This window comes from Mandrillus leucophaeus, unplaced genomic scaffold (assembly GCF_000951045.1).
Source record: "Mandrillus leucophaeus isolate KB7577 unplaced genomic scaffold, Mleu.le_1.0 Scaffold180, whole genome shotgun sequence".
In the NCBI taxonomy this organism is placed as follows: Eukaryota; Metazoa; Chordata; class Mammalia; order Primates; family Cercopithecidae; genus Mandrillus; species Mandrillus leucophaeus.
In genome coordinates, this window is record NW_012101810.1 from 372,236 (window position 1) to 391,529 (window position 19,294).

The window sequence follows — 19,294 nt, forward strand, 5'->3', positions numbered from 1 at the left end:
CAGAGGAAGAGTGACCGGGAAGGTGGTTCAGAAAACTCCCGGCCAACGCCTTCTTCAGAGGAGGACCGCAGCCTGCATGCCTCCCCAGGCCAGGAGCTCTGCCAGGCGGTGGGCGCAGGGTCTCCCCAGCGGGTCTGGGAGGCAGAACATGGAGCCACATGCCAGCTCTCAGGCCTCTGGGCCTCACAGGACTCGTCCCTCGGGGTTTGGCCTGCCTGGGGCCTGGCACTCTCCCTCTTTCCTTTCCCCCTTTTGGAACGGGAGTGTCCGTCCCCTCCTGTCCTGCCTTTGTCTCCTCCATATGTGACGTGAGGTTGAGAGGAGACTTCGGAGTTGAGGGTTGATGAGACTGTTGGGGCTGCTGAGGTGGAGAAGGATGTGGGTTCTGTGGGGCCAGGGGCAGGATGCTGAGGACCAAGGTTTGTGTCCCACAGTTCCCACGTGGGAACCAGATCCCCACTGCGAGGGCATGAGGAGGCGGGGTCTTCAGGAGGTGCTGAGGTGGTGGGGTGGGGCCCTGCTAAATGGGATTAGCATCCTTATAGAGGGGACCCCAGAGTCCCCCCATCCCTTCCCCCGTGTGACGGGTGGTGGGAAAGCACCATCACCAAACACCAAGTCTGCTTGTGCCTTTCCCTGCACTTGTGGCCTCCAGGCCTGTGAGAAGTGAGCTCTGCTTACGAACCACCCAGTCTGCGGTGGCCGAGTGGACTGAGACAGGCCTCCACAGGGCAGGTGCCACCACAGCAGGGATCGGGGCCGTCCGCTCGCTGCGGGGGCTGGGACAGTCTCAACCGCTCCCAGCCCCAGCGGGCTGGGTACCCAACACCGAGGCACCGCGGCCATGGCGGGTACAGCCTGTCCTGGGCGCTCAGAATGTGAAGAGCCCGGGATGGGGGCAGAGGTGCCCCAGGGGCAGAGGCTGGGAGGCCCCGTGAGTGATGTGGTCTCCGCCGCGCCTGGATGGGGTGGATAAATGTGCCCGGCGCCCATGATCGAGCTGGTAATTACCCTTCACAATGAGTGATATTAATCGTGAAGCACCCAGTGCGCAGCATGAGAATGGCGCCGGGAGCCGGCGGCGGCAGGAGAAGCCATTTATTAGCCTGATGAATGACCAAAAGATGGCCTTTCTGGCCAGCTCCTGACAGGGCTTTCTGATAACGGGGCCAAGGCGAGTCTACCTGTCAGGCAGCCAGGTGGGGCCTGCCCCGTCCTCCCCTGTTCGGCCACCTGGGCTGCCCGGAGTGAAATCGCAGGTTGGGAAGGGGTGCAGAGGCCGGGCCCCTTGCAGGCGAGTCCCAGTTGCCTCGTGTCTCCGGGTGGGGATGGAAAAGTGGGACAGGAAGGAGGCAGCATCCCTCTGAGCTCAGCCTGGGAGAGGCGGGGGGCCCCCTTGCAGAGGGAGGCGTGTGGGGCAGCGGGGACACAGTGTTTCTGGGCTGGTGATCAGTCTGCTGTAGTCAGGCAGGCGGGGCGGGGGCTAGAGCGGGGTCAGGCACGGCAGTGACCAGAAAGCGTGGCATAAGGTCCGGTGTGCCCGGGAGGACACTGGTGCTAAGCGTCCGCCGTCACCTGCTTGTCTCTGTCACTGTCGTCTGATGCCTGACCAGGCTGAGCGTGTGTTGGTTGAGTGAAGGCAGGGCTACCATGTGCATCCTCCCCGCCAGGCCCCTCCACTTCCACTCCTTCCGGAGGGACTGGGCTACCTGCCGTTGCTGTGCCCCCCACAGGGAGGCAGGTGTCAGCCCCACACGCGTGGGGCCTTCTCACCAGGCCCGTCCCGACGCGGAGGGCAGTCCCGTGAGGCGACAAATTCCCACAGTCAGCAGTGCTGCTGCTATTAGAAGGTGGTGGTGGACTGAGATGACATCCATGGCCCCTTCTGCCTCAGGGCCCCCACCTGCCCACCCCCAGCTCCTGTACATCCTTGGGGTCTCAGCCCGGACGCACTTCCTCGGGGCTCTCCCTGGCCCTCCCAGGCTCCGGGCTCCTGGTGCGTGTCTTCGTCGGCTCCCACTCCACACTGGGATGGGGCCCTGCGCCTTGAGTCCTGCGGGTGCCTCGGCTGCCCTGCGCTGTGAGCTGACCCGTGCTCAGTGCTCGGTGCGTGCTGGAGAAGCATGTGAAGGCCCGGATGAATGATGCAGATGTGGGCTCCAGGGACAGCGGCCCGTCCTCGGAGGTGCCCCTTCCAGGCTCAGCACCTGTGGCTCTGAGAGCCTCATTTGTTGGCTCTCCTGGCCTTAGAGGGCAGCCCGAGGGTCCCAGCAGGGCATCTTGGCTCGGTGGGCTCAGGAGCCAGGGGAGCAGCAAGTCCTGAGTCATTACAAGGCCTGTGCCGACACCGGGTGATTTAGCGGTGTGATTACTTCCTAATGCACTATCTCGCAAAGCTTTTTATTAGATTTCTCCCCTTTTCCTTCCAAAGCCTCTTTGGAAATAAACACCTGGGGCTGTTATACTTCATACCACTCAGTTTAATTAACTTTTAAATCACATAACGTCCCCCGGACCTCTCTCAGATGGCGGCGGCCCGGCCGGGGTGGGAGCCTTGCTGCCCCAGCCTCTCCGCCCAGGGAGCAGGGCATTGCCCGATCTGAGCCTTGGCAGTCCTGAGCCTGAACTCCCCCCAGTGCAAGGTCCAGTGAGGGGGACCCTTGGAGGGGCAGTAGTTGCTCCTAGGGCTGTGAGTGTAAGGGTGGCAGAGACATCAGCCCCAAGCCAGCTCCTTCCTCCCAGTCCGGGGAACCCAGTGAGCTCCACAGCCTGGTGCTGTGCCGCAGGCGTGGGGAGCCTGAGCCGAGCTGCCGTCATCCCTGAGAAACTGCCCAAGAGGTGCCTCTCGCCGGGTCAGCAGGTTCCTCGCCCAGTGCCGGGTCACGTCCATCCCAAGCTGTGCCCCCACAGCAAGCACTTTCTTCCCTGGGGCTTCTCCCCCACCCTGCTCTGTCTCAAGTCTAGGTCCTGCCCTGGGCCTCGGGCCCCAGGAGGGCCCCTCCCCAGGCCGACAGATTTCTTGAAACAAATCTTGTGACATCCGCCCCCAACATGGGCACCAGTGAAGGTTCCCAGCCCCTCTGGTTGCCACTGACCCTGTCCGCCCACCCGTGTCGGGCGCTGCCTCCCGGGACTCTTCCCGCTGTTGGTCCCAGCGCATTGTTTCTGCCACTCCAGCTCCTGGGCAGCAGCCAGGCGAACCAGCTATTGGCAGGCCGGCGACTCCAGCTCCCTGAGCAGCAGCTAGGAGGCCTGGCCTTTGGCAGGCAGGCGCCACGGATCTAGGCCCTTCTGCTCCTGCCTGGGATGCAGAGCAGTTTTCGCAGCACTGTAAGTGCCTGTTCCTGAGAAGACAGAGGCCGCTGGCACTGAAGGGTGTGTCCCCGGCACTTTTGCCTGTGTGGACCTCCCGCCATCTTCCTCAATGACCTCTCTGACTGTCCTGTTCTAGTTTTCTTCTTCTTGGGACCGTTTTGGTTGGCGATTTGTGACTTTCCAGGAATCGTGCATTTCCTCCGAGTTTTCAGACTAACGGTGCTGTCCTGGGGCCCCGAGCAGATTCCTCTGGCGCTGGTCACTGGGATGACGCACAATTCGCCGGGGGCTTCCTGAGGCCGGGCACTGCTGGGGGCGCCTCTCATCCATGAGGGCGGCACGTTCGAGGTCTGAGCTGTCCCAGCACGGCCTCCCTGTCAGGGTTTCCCGTGACCACAAGTCCCATCTCCAGGACAAACATGTAGACGCCCTTCTCCACCTTCTCCATGGGCTCAGCCATCAGCCCCCAACCCTGTGCCGGCCAAGGCCGGGCTCTTGCCCACCCTGGTCTGGTCATGAGTTACCCCTGCCTCCTACACTGTGCCGGCCGAGGCCAGGCTCTTGCTGCTGGCTCTGGTCTGAGTGTGGGTCCCCCATGCCCCCCACCCTGTGCCGGCCGAGGCCGGGCTCCTGCCGCCCGCTCTGGTCTGGGCATGGGTCACCCCACAGGGTCGCCGTCATCAGTCAGCAGTTGGGCTGGAAGGGCCACGTGAGTACCTGTAGATTCGGGCACAGACACTTGTGGCCTGTGGGCTCACTTCCTGCCCTCCCTGCCACCTCGTTGGCTCCAGCCGGGCTGCCACGGTGGACGGAGGGTCACAGAAGCTCAGGGCAACACATTTGCAGACCTCTACCCACGGATGCGATAGCAGGCCCTTCTCGCATCTCTTCCTGCTGCTCTCTGATGCCCAGAAGCTGCTTCCTGTGGGGGTCCCACGCAGGGCCGGGCAGGTTTCAGCGTGCCCTCCCCGCTCCCCGTCCAGGAGGGGAGGAGCTCCTAGTTCAGAGGCCGCCGTGTGCAGGGTCTGGCCTGTGGTGAACACGTGTGTTTGCTGTTGTCACAATCACTGCCGTCACCAGCGGCTGGGCAAGGCCAGTGTGCAGGGGTGGGCAGTGCGCTGACAGATCGCAGGGCTAGCCCTGTGCCCTGGAGTGCCTATTCCCCTCTGCGAACTCGGGCAACCATGGCTTTGGGGGTCCTGGGACCTGGGCCCAGCCCCATGCCTTCTCCGGCCCAGGCAGGCTCCGCCAAGGCATCCGTGCAGCTCCCCGGAGTCTTGAACACAGGCCTGGGGCAGTGAGATCATCTGCCCAGGCCCTGACCTGCCATCTGGAGCCCTGCAGGAACTTGGGGTACCCCCACCTGGACCTGCAGCCAGTGGAAAGCAGCAGCTTCTGTTCATGGTACCAGGGGGCTGAGCCGGGCCCGGGCAGCTGGGTGGCTCCAGAGATGGTGGTGTGGGGGGGCGAGTTCCTGGGAGGCACGGTGGGCACCTATAAGATAAAACTCTCTGTGTGCAGGAATGCCCGACAGTGGCAGCTGCCTGGAGGCGTGGGTCCAGAGGGGCCCTCGGGACCTGACTGGGTGCCTGTCGGTTCCGTCCTGTTCCCCTGGAAGGGGAGGCCTGCCCAGGGGTTTCTGACCGAACACCAGGCCCAAGGGAAGCCGCTGCCCCGGCCTCCACTCATCCACAACCACTCAGATTAAGGCAAACGAGAGTGGTGAGAACAAACGCCTCGCAGAGCTGTTCCGGAAATTAGATTTTTCCCCTTAAGGTCACTCACTCCACTGGAAAATTAACCAATATTTTCCTAATCAAAGCGGGGCTGTTTCTTCCTCGGAGGAAGGTGGCCGCCCTTCCGGCGCTCATCATTCATCTCGGAGGCAGCCGCTCCCGCGTGGGCTCTTGTTTTATTAAATAAACTCCGGTTTTTACGGCCGCCTCTCAGTGCCGTCTGCCCCCCTCACCCCGTCCAGGGAGAGCCGCCTCGGGTGTCGGGCGCGGCGCCGTCCTGCTGCTGCCGTGGGAGCAGGGAGCCTTCTTGAAGTCTCGCCTAGGACGCCAGGACACTGGCGCTTCCTGTTCTTGGCCACGCCGAGCACGACTTCTCAGGGCCTGTCCAGCAGTGCAGGCTGACGAGGGCGAGGACCCGGTCAGCCACCTCAGCGAGGTCCTGGCTGCCGCCTCCCCGCAGACAGCCCTGAGTGCCCCCACCTGCCTGCCACTATCTCCACAGGGAGGGCCGACCGTCAGGGGTCCAGGCAGCACTTCGTAAAGCAAAGCTTCACCCAGATAAGACGTCTGGGCTGCGTGGGGGCTCTGCGTCTGCAAAACAGTACCTGTGAAAATAAAGAGCCGTAGGAGTCGTGGGCTGGAAGGCCGACTGGTAAACACGGCCCCTCCTCGCTTGGACACTCGTGCTGCCCATAACGAGGACATGGATGAGGGACCTCCCACAGAGCAGCGCTTCCTAAGTGCTGCTGAGTGAAGGAGCCCTCGACAGCCTGGCACAGCATTGGCTCCCTGACCCCGCAGGCGCACGTTTGTGTGCGTGTGCATGCGTGTCCGTCCGTGTGTGTCCGTGTGTGTGCGCATGTCTGCGTGCTCGTGCGCGTGTGTGTCCATGCACGTGCGTTTGTGTGTGTGTGTGTACATGTACACCCGTGCTCACGAACAGGCCGGAGGACTACATGCCGTCACCTCTGTGCCTCTGCTGGTGTGATTCTGAGTGACTGGGTGATGAGTGATGAGTATTATTTTTATATTTCAAAATAGTGTGAGAAGGCGGCTGTCCTATCGAGGCACAGACCAGTGGGCAAGGACCTTGGTGGTAGGGGGCACGCAGTCCTGTGGGGGACACGGGCTCCCCCTGTGGGGACGTGGCATCCCCTAGGATGCTATGGGCAGAGTCACCTCCGGGGCCCCTGGCTTATCCTCAGCAACCCAGGATTAAGTGACATCTTTCTCATTCTCTGGACCAGCTGTTTTCCAGAGCAGGTCAGACAGAGCTCAGCTCCCCCATCTGCCAGGATTCAGCCCTGGGCTCTCGGAACCAGAAGCGCAAATCCCAGTGGTGCCCCTTGAGGGCTCACACAGCCTTCCCATGACCCTCGTCTTCTACTCCTGGTAGGGCCTTGAATCCCAGGAGATCTTGCTCTCCCATAAGAAAAGCAGCTGTGAAAGCACAGCCAGGCCTGGTGACTGGCCCCAGCCTCTGAGGAGGCAACAAGGAGTGCCGAGGACTGCGGCAAGCTTGGATGGAGCGCCCTATGCAGCGCGAGGGCCCAGTATTTCCACTGGTATTCAAACAGAGCCGGAAACTTCCTGTTTCCAGCGGCCTGAGACTCCAGGCTGTCCGTCACGCCCTGGCATGCACACAGCCCACCCACACCTCTGTCTACCTGAGTGGCCAATGGTCAGCCACACACACCAGGAAGCCTTTGCCCGGGCCGGTGGTGGTGATGTGCCCGGCCGCTTGCTGGTTGGCATGTGAGTCCCGACCCCGCTTGGGGCTGCAGCAGGCATGAATGTTGTTGAGGGAGGGAGAGTGGCCTGCAGACCCAGCCCTGAGGGTGACACTAGGTCTGTGTGCCCCAAGGAGCCCCTCCACCATCGTCTCTGCGCAGACCCCAGCCCCGTCCCACCACATCCCACACTGGGATTCCCAGCCGCGTCTCCGTCATGAGAGCCCACAGTTCGTTTGAAAACCAGTGTGGTCAGGGGCCAAGACTGGCTTGCATCTGGGTGGCCTGTTAGCCCTGGGGAAGCCACTGTGTAGCTGAGCAGCTACGTGGGTGAGAGTGGGAGCATCGCAGGTCACAGGGACCTGCTATCCCCTCAGCACGTGGGAGCCTCACTTGACACGGCGAGTGGAGGCCTGGAGCCGGCCGAGGGGTGCTAGGCAGGCCGATTCGTTCATTCTTGTACACAGCATGTAGCGAGTGCGTTCCGTGTCCTGGGCCCAGGGACACCGAAGTGATGGGGACTAAGGCCTGCCCAGGGCTGAGGTCTCCCCACTGTGTGCATCCAGGCTTTGGGAAGTGGGCCAACAGCAGCTGCTGGACAGTGCCAGAACTGCTCTGCTCTCTCCCGGGAACCTTCTGGCTGAGCTTCCCTGCAGTGGCCACCCAGTGGGGGTTGGGTTGTGTGGGACAGAGGACAGCTAGAGGATAGAGGTCTCCACTGACTCCCGGTAGATACATTGGGCCAAATCTTCCAAAGTCACCTAACGCTGCACACCCTGGTCCGCCCCGCGGCCTCCACCAGCACTGCCTGCCATGCCTGGTTTGCTGCTCCGTAATCCAGCGACTCCTGCAGTTCCGGCACGTTCGGATGTGTCCCGAAAGAAAACCAGTGCTTCCTAAACGGAAAAGGACAAACGTCAGTTGGAAAAGATGCATGGCCTTCAAACAAACCCCTGGACCAGGGAGAAACTCCCTGTTCCCAGGACAGATGGGAAAGTCAGAGGCCTTTAAGACATCATTTCCAAAATTAAATCGCAGAAAGATACCTGCCGGATGTGAGGAGATTATCTGTATTCTATTCTTGGGGCCAAGGAGCAAATCAGCTGCAGAACATGTTTTGAAATGTCTCTTTGTTATGAATGTGGTCCATGAAAATACAGAGCCATCAGCAGGACGCGACCCTCCCCCTGCAGGATGAAGAACCTCTCGTGATATCATTCAAGCCCCACGAGCCGAGCTGCGGAGAGCAAACGGCAGCTTCATACAGGCTGCGGGTGCTGATGAAATGGAAAAGGCACTTCACACATCTTGCACACGCAAATTGCATCAGGCGGAGTATTTTTTGCAAAGAATGAAGCACTTCCTCCTCCTCAGCTCCTAGGGGGTCTGGAGCAGGGACTGCAGCCTCGGGCTCCTCTGGGAACAACACAAATGCAAACACAGCATGTCTTCCCCAGGCGCCTCCGGACACTCCGCCCACTCCTTGTGGGGGCAACTCCTGGTCCCAGTGACCTCCCAGGGCCAGGCAGTAACCTTCGTGGCTGGACACACTCGGCCCAAGCAGCCCCTGGTATCTGTAGACTCCAGTTCCGGAGGGCACCTTGGGCACAAGTGACCCTTGGCATCTCACAGAGTCCCTTGGGATCTCACGGGGTCCCTTGGGTGCTGGCTCCTGTGGTGGCTGTAGTGTCATCCATCCTGCTGGTGTTTATAAATCTCCTGAACCCTCCACGGAAACGCTGTCTGCGAGGGCTGACCCCCTTTATGTCTGCTGTCCTGGCTAGAACCTCGAGTGTCTTTGCAAAGCTGGAGGAAGGAGCAGGGTTCCAGGTCCAGGGGCTGTCAGCCGTGGACGTCCAGGTCTGCAACGCTGGGGGCGGCCTGTGCTGCCGACCAGCCCCTAGCCCCGCGGGAAGGGCAACGGGAGGAGCCTGGCCCTGGAAGGTTCCCCACTGTGGTCTGGGGCAGGATGGGGCTGGCCCCTTCTGCAGTTCTGGATACTGGTGCTTTAGGGAAAGGCCTTGGGTTTCAGCTACAGCCTGAGACTGCCTGTGTGACTTCCCCAGTGATGTTGAACACGTGTGCGCATCTCCCTGGTCGTGGGCACCATCCTGGCACCAACTAAGCGTCCCAGTCTGTTCCCGGGCACCTCCCCTCCCTTGGGGAGTGTGGAGAGAAGAGCCAGGCACAGCTTTGCCCCCGAGGCAGCAGGAGGCCTTTCCTAGGGCCTGGAGGCATCTCTGCCTCCCCAGAAGCAGCTCCTAGTTCTGAATACCCAAGAGCCAAGGGCAGAGAGGACGCCAGAGGGGTGTGGAGCGTGTCCGTCTCCTAAACAGCGCTCCTCCCCGTGAACCAGAGCCCGATCATGTCTGCTTGGTTCCGAGGTGCTGTTTGTGGTGAGTCCCCATGCAGGGCAGCGGAGGGAGGTGGTGACGGCTGTAACACACCAAGATCGGAGCCGCCGGCCTCTCCCACATTGACATTCTGCGCGCTGCCTGTATGTGACCAAGTCTCCCTCCGGAGTGCTGGGCCCTGCGTCAGCGTCAGAAAAGCTACAGACAAGATGGAAATCATGCATCTCCCGACCCTGAACCCAGGAGGCTGTGCCAGGCATTAGGTAGCTGGTCAGCACGTCAGACATACAGGATCGCTGGGAGGGAGGAAGAGACCCCTTCGCTCTGCTCTCCCCGCTGCAGTCAGGGCCTGCCTCCCACGCCTGCCAGCTGGGGCCATGGCTGGCTGCATGGGCCCTGTGCCCAGTGTGAGTCCAGGAGCCCCGGGCTCAGGCCCCTCCGCCCTGCACCCCTGTCCTGCTTCTGATGGTGGGACAGTGGCCCTGGCTGTGCTCACCCACTGACCAGCAGCATACTGTCTCCGTCCCGGCAGCAGCTGCGCGAGGCAGGCTTTCCTGTCACACTCGCAGAGGACAGACGCTCAGGCCTGGAGTGGCTTGCACGGTGTGGCCACAGCCCTGCTGACCGCCCCTCCACCCCCTGCAGGAGCATGAAGGATTGGATGCAGCCAGACGGGGCCACTCTGTCAGTACCCAGCCTGTGCCAAGCCACAGCAGGATGTCCTGAGGGCAACCTGGAGAAAGGAGGGCTGGGCCCTGGGCTCCCCCCCACCTTTGGGGGACGGTCACCAAGGGGAGGTGCTGGGCACATGGCAGCCTCAGGGAGCACCTTCCCGGACTAGCTGTAGGCCCATCCCAAGCTACATCCCCTGCCCCTCCCCCTGGGCCAGCCCGGCCCCCTGCAGGGCTCTGTGTAAAACTCCTTCAGTGTGTCCCCTGCCTGCCCCTGCCCCCTGCCCCTCCCCCTGCGCCCTGCCCCTCCCCCTGCGCCCTGCCGCCTGCAGGGGTCCGTGTAAAGCTCCTTCAGCAGCACGGGACCTCGAATGCCATCCATGTCCCACACCTCGCGTCTCAGGGTCTGCGGTGGGGCACCCAACCAGGGTCTCTCCCCAGGTCTCCCACCAGCCTCAAGGTGGCCCCTCGTGCCCCTGGGCCCCTGCCTGTCCAGCAGCGGCAGCTGGGGCTCCCTGTCCGCTGGGAGCACTTATTCAAGCATGAGATTTTGGCAGGGGGGCCTTTGGGAACACCTCACTTCTCCCCAAGGGCCACACAGGGGATGGCAGAGGGTCCCTGGGAAAGTGTGGATACTCATGGGTCCCTGGGGAGCCCCTGGCACGCCGCTCTGTAGCTGGATGTGAGTTGAGCAGTTCAGCCGTGTGAAGGCTCCGTGACACCGGCCAGGACACACATGGAGTTACGGAGTTTTTTAGTTTAGTTGCCTTCTAGTGGTAGTGAAATCGTGCTGACTTGCACGGATGTTCCAGCGTAGGCTCCACTCGTCGCCCTTCCCGGCCCCACTCACATCCTAAGGGTGCTCAGGCCCCTCAGGGGAAACCAGACCTCTGAGTGTCCCCACCCTGCCCCTAGCCATGGAGTGGCCATGGCTGAAGTAGAAGAGATTCAGAGGCTGACAGCCGAGGGGAGGTTTGAACCTCACTCAAATCAGTGGGAGCCGACACTCATTTCAGCATCGCCCACCCTGTCTGGGTAGGAGGTGACTTCGCCTCCGCGTGGCCTGCCGTGGGGCTTCTTCCTGCAGCGGGCTCTCCTGGGTGCTCCAGGAAGACAGAGCTGGGACAATGCGTGCCACTCCAGAAGTGAGTCTTCAGCTTAGGTCTCCTCCCGGCCTCGGTTTCTGACTCCTTCGTGTTAGGAAGGAGGCCCCCAGGAGGAAGCACGCACTTTGGCAATGAGACGTTTTAATTGCATCTTAAAATAGCATTGCAGTAAAGAACACCAAACCGTGACTAACCAATTGCGCTTCAGGAAGCCCTCAGCACAGTCAGACACGGGGATGCGCGGAAAAGCTGCCCACTCGTGGACGCCTATCAAGCCCCCTCAGGAGGGGCTGGATGACAGAGGAGGTCTACACCCCACCTGGGCCCCATCCCCAGGTTCAGCCTTCATCGTGGCCTCCCTGGCCGTGAGGGATGTCTCCGCAGGAGCTCCCCAGGTCCAGCTTTGCCTGAATGTGGAAGACAGAGGGAAGTGTGTTGCTGTTTAGTTGATTTACTGCTGAAGCACCTGTAAGGCCCAGGAAGACAGAGAAAGAGGCCAGAAAGAGCATCATTCTGCAGGGTTCAAGGTGAACCTGGCTTGCTTTCAGAGGAGTAGGGCAGCGAGGGCACCCAGACCCTAATTGCACAGGATCCCAGAACTGTGCCATCGGGGCCTCATGTGTGGTCTTGGTGGAGAATGACCAGGGCTGTTCTCCAGCCCCTGTCCTCCAGATGGTCCCCAGAGGGACTCACACGCTCAAGGAATGCGCTACTGGGAAGCCAAGATGCCATTCAGTACCAGCTGCCCCACTGCAGGCTTCGCTCGAGGACTGTGCTGGAGCCTGGCCTCGGACTCACCCCAGCCTGCCCCTGAGCTCCAGGCAGCGCACCCCTCCCCGTCCAGGAGCCAGCCCCAAGGCAGCCCGTGTGCTGAGCCGCAGGGAGGGCCAGCGTGGGCGAGGGGCTGATGTGTGGGGACGCAGCTGCGCAGCACTCAGAGGCCCTGCCCACCCTCCCCTCCGGGACACAGCCTGGCCATCCCCTGGGCCTCGGCTGCCTTGCAGGGGCCCGGGTGAGGAGTGGGAGGTGGAGGCCTGCAGGTGTAGGCAGTGGCTGCTCAGTAAACGATGGACCTAGCAATGGACGAAGGCCTTCCTTGGGGACCTGAAGACGTGCAGCAGTCTGTCCCTCACGGGCTTGGGTGGTTCCAGTTACTCCACTCGCTAGGGGACAGGCCGGGGGGGCAGTGAGCACGCGGCATTGTGGCAGCTCAGGCATGAATGCGCCGGAAGGGATTCTGGCGGCCTGTGGACTGGGAGAACCCTTTCCAGCTGCCGAGAGTTGCCCTCTGGATCCTGAGTGCAGGGCCAGGCCTGGCTGTGATGGCTGAGGCCGGACTGCGGAATGCAAGGCTGCCTCAGGCCTCCAGGGCCGGAGCCGCAGGGAGCTGCTGAGTTTCCACAGGGCCACGGGGGCTGCGGCCAAATGGAGCGGGGGCACAGGTGGGAAGGGCGTCTGTGAAAAGTGAAATCTGTTGCCACTTCCTCTAGCTTAATTACCGGCATGGCAGTTGCAGAGTTGAAATGCAGCTTGGAAAGCCTTTGTGAGTAATTAGTGTCAAACACACAAGATCTACAAAGCCATAAACTCACAGCTTGGTGATATTACCAAGTACTCATTAAGAAAGAAAAAAAGAAAATTCCCTTTCATGATCAGATTTTCAGCCCTGCCAAAGATGAAAAACAAGGCAATTTGCAGCTGATGGCGACGCCGGAGGGTGAGTGGCGTCCACAGGAAGATGGCGTCCGAGTGCGGCGAGCAGGCAGGGCCTGGTGAGGGCTGGGTGGTGACGGCATGATTGTGCCTGGCTACCGGGTTCTCGGCCAGGGAGCACCTGATTCCCAGCAGAGATGGAATCCCAGCTCAGGAAGGTGAGACTCCTGTGAGGGCAGAGGCGAGGCACCCAGCCAGAAGGATTGGGGGTCTCCCCATTTCACAGGCGGGGACACTGAGGCTGAGCTCACAGCCAGGACAGGGACAGCAGAGTCACAGCCGAGGCCATCTGCCCCACAAGGGAAGCAGCGCCCGCCTTCCTTGGTGGTCGGGGAAGACTGGACTGGCCCCTTGGGTCCCCACCAGCCTCAACCACTGTGGGTTCGTCCAACTTCAAGCAAGTGTCAGGCCACTGGCCTGGGAGGCCCTGAGAACGACAGCTTCTGTCTCGTGAGTGACATGGTGCCCACTTTCATCCTGGGGCCCACAGCTGTCAGGAGAGGTCGGGCCGAGGCCAGGAGGCTCAGCAGCTGGTTCCATGACTTTCTCTTTGCCGAGGAGGTCAGGACAGAAGCTTCTAGTTGACAGGCCGCTCAACTTGGTATAAAACAGAAAATTTCTGTGCCTGTGCTGCCGGGCTGTGAATGATTTCTCGTCTGTTTCATGAGACTCAACTTCAGCCCAGGCAGGCATCAGATGCGGCCGGGCGAGACGCGGAGCCAGGAGTCGTCCTCGCCCCCCGTGTGAGTGACTGGAGAGACGAAATTCTCAAAGTCATGTCACTTACGGGGATATTTTTAACCCAGGACCAGGGAAGCACAGCTCTTATTGGTGGCCGTGTGCTCTGGCGCATGGGCAGCGGGCAGCAGCCAGGCTATCAGGACGTGCTCAGGCCCAACAGGGCCCCCAGAGCCGCACCTGTCCCCCACAGAGTAGAGCCGGCCCGGGAGCAACCTTGGCCACATCTCCTCCCACCAGCCGCCAGCAGTGGAGAGCTGTGCCTGGCCCAGAGATGTGGGCATCACATCCAGGCTGCAAACGCACAGGGACTACCTGGCCCACCAGGGTTCGCTGTATCCTGGCTTGGCCTGCATGGCCTCTCGCCGTCTGCACGGTTCACTCACCCAGGACAGGGCTGGGGCATGCGGGGAGTGTGTAGTGACGCTGGGCGGAGGGAGGCTGCTCAGGTCCAAGTAGGCAGAGAAACCGCATGCCCAGGCCGCTAAGGCCTTGAGCTGCAGGAGCTCTGAGCTGCTGTGGCTGTTTTGTTTTGTTTTCAGACGGAGTCTCATTCTGTCGCCCAGGCTGGAGTGCAGTGGCGCAGTCTTGGCTCACTGCAACCTCTGCCTCCCGGGCTCAAGTGATTCTCCTGCCTCAGCCTCCCCAGTAGCTGGGATTACAGGCACCCGCCACCATGCCCAGCCTCTTTTTGTATTTTTAGTAGAGATGAGTTTTGCCATATTGGCCAGGCTGGTCTTGAACTCCTGAGCTCAGGTGATGCTTCTGCTTCGGCCTCCCAAAATGCTGGGATTACAGGTGTGAACCACCGCACCCAGCTTGTTTTACTGTTTATGACGTGGCTCTGTTGCCACTAGGACAGATACTTGTACAGCCCGATTCAAAGACTGTGCAGAGGCATCTCCCAGATACCCCAGGGCGCACTGCAGTCAAGGAAGGCTCCGTGGAGGAGGTGGCCTGGAGCTGGGGTTCACGGGTGAGTTAGAGTTTGTCTGGCTGGGTCGGGGAGATGTTTCTGGCTGCAGGACGTCACGTGCTCATGCTCACCGGCTCCAGGGCACCTGGTGTGCAGGGAGAGTGCAGGGGTAGGCCTTGGGCTCCAGGCCAAAGTTGGGGGAAGAGAGTGTCAGACCTGGGCTTGAGGGACAACTCTAATGTTGTCATGGGGGGACGTTGAGGAAAGGGTGGGGTGTGGCTCACTTGTCTGACCCTCGCCCATGTGGAGTGCCCGCCGTGCTGGGCCCCGCTGCAGGTGCTGGACGCGCAGCAGTAATGCAGGGGTCCTGCCCCACCTGGGCACGTCTTCCAGCAGGGATTGGAGGGCCGAGGCCCAGGCAGGTTCTGTGCTCCATGCCCGGGTGGTTATGGGGGAGGAGGGAGCCTGGGCCCTGGCCGTGGGTGGACCTATGGCTTGTTGACCTGATGCCCAGCTGCCCCACCTCCCAAGCTGTAAGAAGCCAGGACCAGCCCCTTCCTCCATCCAGATGGTCTCTGACGTTGCCCTGGTGGCGGGGAGGGGTGGGGGATGTTCTAACTGAAGGGCCTGGGCAGCCTGGAGCCCGTCTGTATCTTCTGGCCAATGGTTTTATCTCGTCTGCTGCCTCCCAAGCCTGCACATCCCATCGTGCACACATTTAAACTGTTAGAAATTTGACTACTTAGTCAAATTCCTTTGAATAAGCCAGAAACGCTCTCTATGGCCCTGTGGATGTGCCTCCAGTTCCCCAGGACATTCTGTTTTGGAGCCTTTGCGAAGAGGCTGGGGGTCTGTCAGCCCCACTCGGAAGCAAAAAGGCTGGTTCCCCACCCCGGTCCCAGCTTCTCCTGTGGGCAGCTGGCCTGAGAGCCGAGCCACTCCCCAGGACATGGCACTGGGCAGGCGGGACACTTTCCTGCCAGGCAGGAGGTGGAGCCTTCCCCGGGACCCTGAGTGTCTGTCCTGGGTGGGGACTAGACAGTGACCACCACCTTGACCCAGGGCAGGCCCACCTAGGGCACCCCCCACCACCACCAAACCCTGCTCCACCTGCACCAAGCTGCGGCCAGCCCCTTTTGCCGCTAGCCTAAATGACTGTGAGGAGTCTATGGGGGAGGGCCTTCCTGTCGCTCTGAAGAGCAGGAACAGGACATCCCTGCCCCAGGTCTCAGAGGTGGCTGGCCATCTGCGAGTGGGACCCGCGGCCATTGGCCAAGCTTAGGCCACATGAGCTGGGACTGGCAGGCAGTTCCTGGCTGCCTCAGATCTGGGGTCCAGACCCTCTGGCCTCGCAGAGCCTGGCGTGTCTTTGCACACTCTGTCCTTGCCCCCAGCCTCCCCGCCTCCCCGCCAGGGTGTACCTGGAACCTTAGATAGTCTTACCTGTCAGTCATAACTTCTTCTCAGCCAGGGACCGTGGACGGCGGACATTCACCCTGTGGTCAGTGGCTGGGCCTTTCTTATGAAGCAACTTGAGATGTCATCTACAGAGCCGTGCAGCCATCACCACAGTCTATCTTGGAATGCCTTTATCACCCCGGAAGGAAATCCTGCCCCGTAGCCATCTCCTCCCAGTCCCAGCCATTGGCAGCCGCTGTCTGCGTTCTGTCTCTAGACTGCCCACCTGTGGCGCTGCAGGGAGATGGGCTCAGTGGCGAGTGGTCTCTGGCGTCTGGCGTCTTTCGCTGAGCGTAAGGTTTTCACGGTTCGCTCACATTGGACCATTTGCTGACGCTCCATTTGTTACCGATGAATCCTGCGGTCTGTTGTGTGGATAGACCGCCTTGTTTATCCGTTCATGAGTGGATAGAACATTTGAGTTGCTTCCGTTTGGGGCTTTTACACACAGTGCCGCTGTGAACATTCGTGGACAAGCTTGTGTGTGGAAATGCATTTTCGTTTCTCTCGGGTGTACACCCATAAGAGGAAGTGCTGGGTCACGTGGTAATTTGACGTTGAGCTTTGTGAGGAGCTGCCTGTTCTCCCAGTTTCTCCCCGTCTTCCCCAGCACATGTCACTGTCTGGTTTCTTTTCTTTTTCTTTTTTTTGAGACGGAGTCTCGCTCTGTTGCCCCGGCTGGAGTGCAGTGGTGCAATCTCGGCTCACTGCAAACTCCGCCTCCTGGGTTCACGCCATTCTCCTGCCTCAGCCTCCAGAGTAGCTGGGACTACAGGCGCCCGCCACCTCGCCTGGCTAATTTTTTTGTATTTTTAGTAGAGACGGGCTTTCACTGTCTTAGCCAGGATGGTCTAGATCTCCTGACCTCGTGATCTGCCCGTCTCAGCCTCCCAAAGCGCTGGGATTACAGGCGTGAGCCACCGCCCAGCCTTCTTTTTTTTTTTTTTGAGATGGAGTCTCATTCGGTTGCCCAGGCTGGAGTGCAGTGGCTCCGCCTCCCGGGTTCACGCCATTCTCCTGCCTCAGCTTCCTGAGTAGCTGGGACTACAGGCGCCCGCCACCATGCCCGGTTAATTTTTTGTATTTTTAGTAGAGATGGGGTTTCACCATGTTAGCCGGGATGGTCTCCATCTCTTGACCTCGTGATCCGCCCGCCTTGGCCTCCCAAAGTGCTGGGATTACAGGTGTGAGCCACTGCGCCCGGCCCACTGTCTACTTTTATGATGCTTTTCCATCCCAAGGGCTGCAGGTGCCGCTGGGTTAGAGGGTCCGTGAACCTCCTGAGATTCAAATGTAAAATGTGCAGTGGGTGTTGCGTGGGTTTCGGGTAGAGGGACTGTGGCCCCGGCACGAGGTTAGGAACACGTTTCCCAGTCTAGGCAGAGCCTTGCGGGAATCGCCTCTAGAGGCCCGAGAGGGAGCAGTTGTGGCTGGAGGAGCAGCACGCTGCCGTGTTTCACCAGGCCGGCCTGTGACAGCTGGACCTGCCCCCGATGCCACCGCCTTCTCCTGCCAGGGCTTCCCTGTTTGCTGAGCCAGCGTTATTGATGTGTCGCTGTCTGTATACACGCACCCGTGAGGCCCTCACCACAGTCAAGACAGTGAACAGACCCTTCGCCCCCAGATCCCAGGCCCCTGTGCAGCCCGCCTTGCCCCTCCCACTGTAACCCGACCCCAGGCAGCCACGGATCCTTCTGTGTTTCCTGTCATCACGGGTTCATCCACGTTTTCTAGAGTTTCTGTAAGTGGAATCACGCAGCATCTAGCCTTTCTTGTCTAGGTTCTTCCACTAAGCGTAATTAGTTTGAGATTTATCCATGTTGCTATGGTATCAACAGTTTATCCCTTTAAAATCATAGGGATAGATCACAATGTCTTCATCCATCCAGATGTTGACGGGCGTTCCGGTGGCTTCCAGCATGGGGCACGGGCTTCCCGGTGGCTTCCAGCGTGGGGCACGGGCGTCCCGGTGGCTTCCAGCTTGGGGCACAGGCATTCCGGTGGCTTCCAGCGTGGGGTGTGGGCGTTCCGGTGGCTTCCAGCGTGGGGCACGGGCGTTCTGGTGGCTTCTAGCTTGGGACTGTTGCACATAAAGTGCACAGTGACCATTCACATGCAAGCTTTGCACGGACATTTATTTCCTTTTCTCTTGGCTAAATCGGTGTGAAACTGCTTGATTGCATGGTCAGTGTAGGTTTAACTTTACCAGACGTTGCCAAGCTGTTTTCCAAAGCGCCTGCACCGTTTTACACTGCTGTCAGCATTGTGGGAGACTTCTGGTTTCTCCATGCGGTCACCAGTACTTGACGTGATCAGTCTTTTTCATTTCAGTCCTTCTGAGAGGTGACTGACGGCATCTCACTGCGGTTTTAATTTGCATTTTCCTCATGATGACGTTGAGCATCTGTTCACGTGCAGACTTGCTGCTCTTTGGGGAAGTGCCTGTTCACATCTTTTGCCGATTATTTATTGGGTTATATGTTTTCTTACTGAGTGTTGAGAGTTTTTTGTATACTCCAGATGCAAATCCTTTATATGTTATCCTAATGTATATATAAAATGTATTTATATGTACGTTGCCGGTGTTCTCTCCTCGTGCATGACATGTCTTTTCATTCTCTTAATGTCTTTTGAAGAGCAGACATTTTTAATTTTGATTAAGTCTAACTTACCAGTCTTTTATTGAGTGTGCTTTTGCTGTCGTATCTAAGAAATCTTTACCTAACCCAAGTTCACAAAGACTGCCTCTGTTTTTTTTCTTGTAGAAGTTTTATAGTTGTTTTAAAATTTACATTTGTGTTCATGATCCATTTTGAGTTTTTGTTTTTGTTTTTGTTTTTTTTGTATATGGTGCAAAGTCTGGATTGACTCTTCTTCATTTTTTATTGCATACGAAGGTCCAGTTACTCCAGCATCAAGATTATCCTTTTTTACCGAATGGTCTTTTGCATCTTTGTCAGCCTGCTAGGATTTTAATTGGAATTACGCTGACTCTACAGATCATTTTGGGAATAATTGACATCTTAACAATATGGAAACTTCTAATGTATGAACAATTTATCTCAGCAATGTGTTCTCATTTTCAGTGTGCGGGTGGGTGTCAGAGGCGTTTGAACCAGAGTGATTCCATCTTGAATAAGGACTGGGTGAAATAAGCCTGAGAACTATGGGACTGCTTTCCCAGAAGGTTAGGCGTTCATAGTCACAAGATGAGATAGGAGGTCCACACAAGATGCAAGTCACAAAGACTTGGCTGATAAAACAGGTTGCAGTAAAGAAGCTGGCCCCAAACCCACCAAAACCAAGACAACCATGAAAATGACCTCTGGGGCCAGGCGCAGTGGCTCACGCCTGTAATCCCAGCACTTTGGGAGGCCGAGACAGGCGTATCACGAGGTCAGGAGATCGAGACGATCCTGGCTAACACAGTGAAACCCCGTCTCTACTAAAAAATACAAAAAAAAAAAACTAGCCGGGCGAGGTGGTGGGCGCCTGTAGTCCCAGCTACTCAGGAGGCTGAGGCAGGAGAATGGCATAAACCCAGGAAGTGGAGCTTG

At 59.3% G+C, this 19,294-nt stretch overlaps 1 protein-coding gene and 1 long non-coding RNA gene across 4 annotated transcripts in view; both read left to right on the top strand.

The window, feature by feature from the left end:
* LOC105537849 overlaps window positions 1-13,363 on the top strand; it is a 31,338-nt gene extending 17,975 nt beyond the window's left edge. The window contains exons 2-4 of the long non-coding RNA XR_001005785.1: window positions 12,224-12,354; window positions 12,852-13,022; window positions 13,116-13,363. This is a non-coding gene — a long non-coding RNA (uncharacterized LOC105537849). The remainder of the gene's footprint in view (window positions 1-12,223; window positions 12,355-12,851; window positions 13,023-13,115) is intronic.
* Window positions 1-19,294, top strand: part of LOC105537850 (mitotic spindle assembly checkpoint protein MAD1) — a 399,899-nt gene that overhangs the window by 358,796 nt on the left and 21,809 nt on the right. The gene's annotated exons all lie outside the window — the stretch shown is intronic.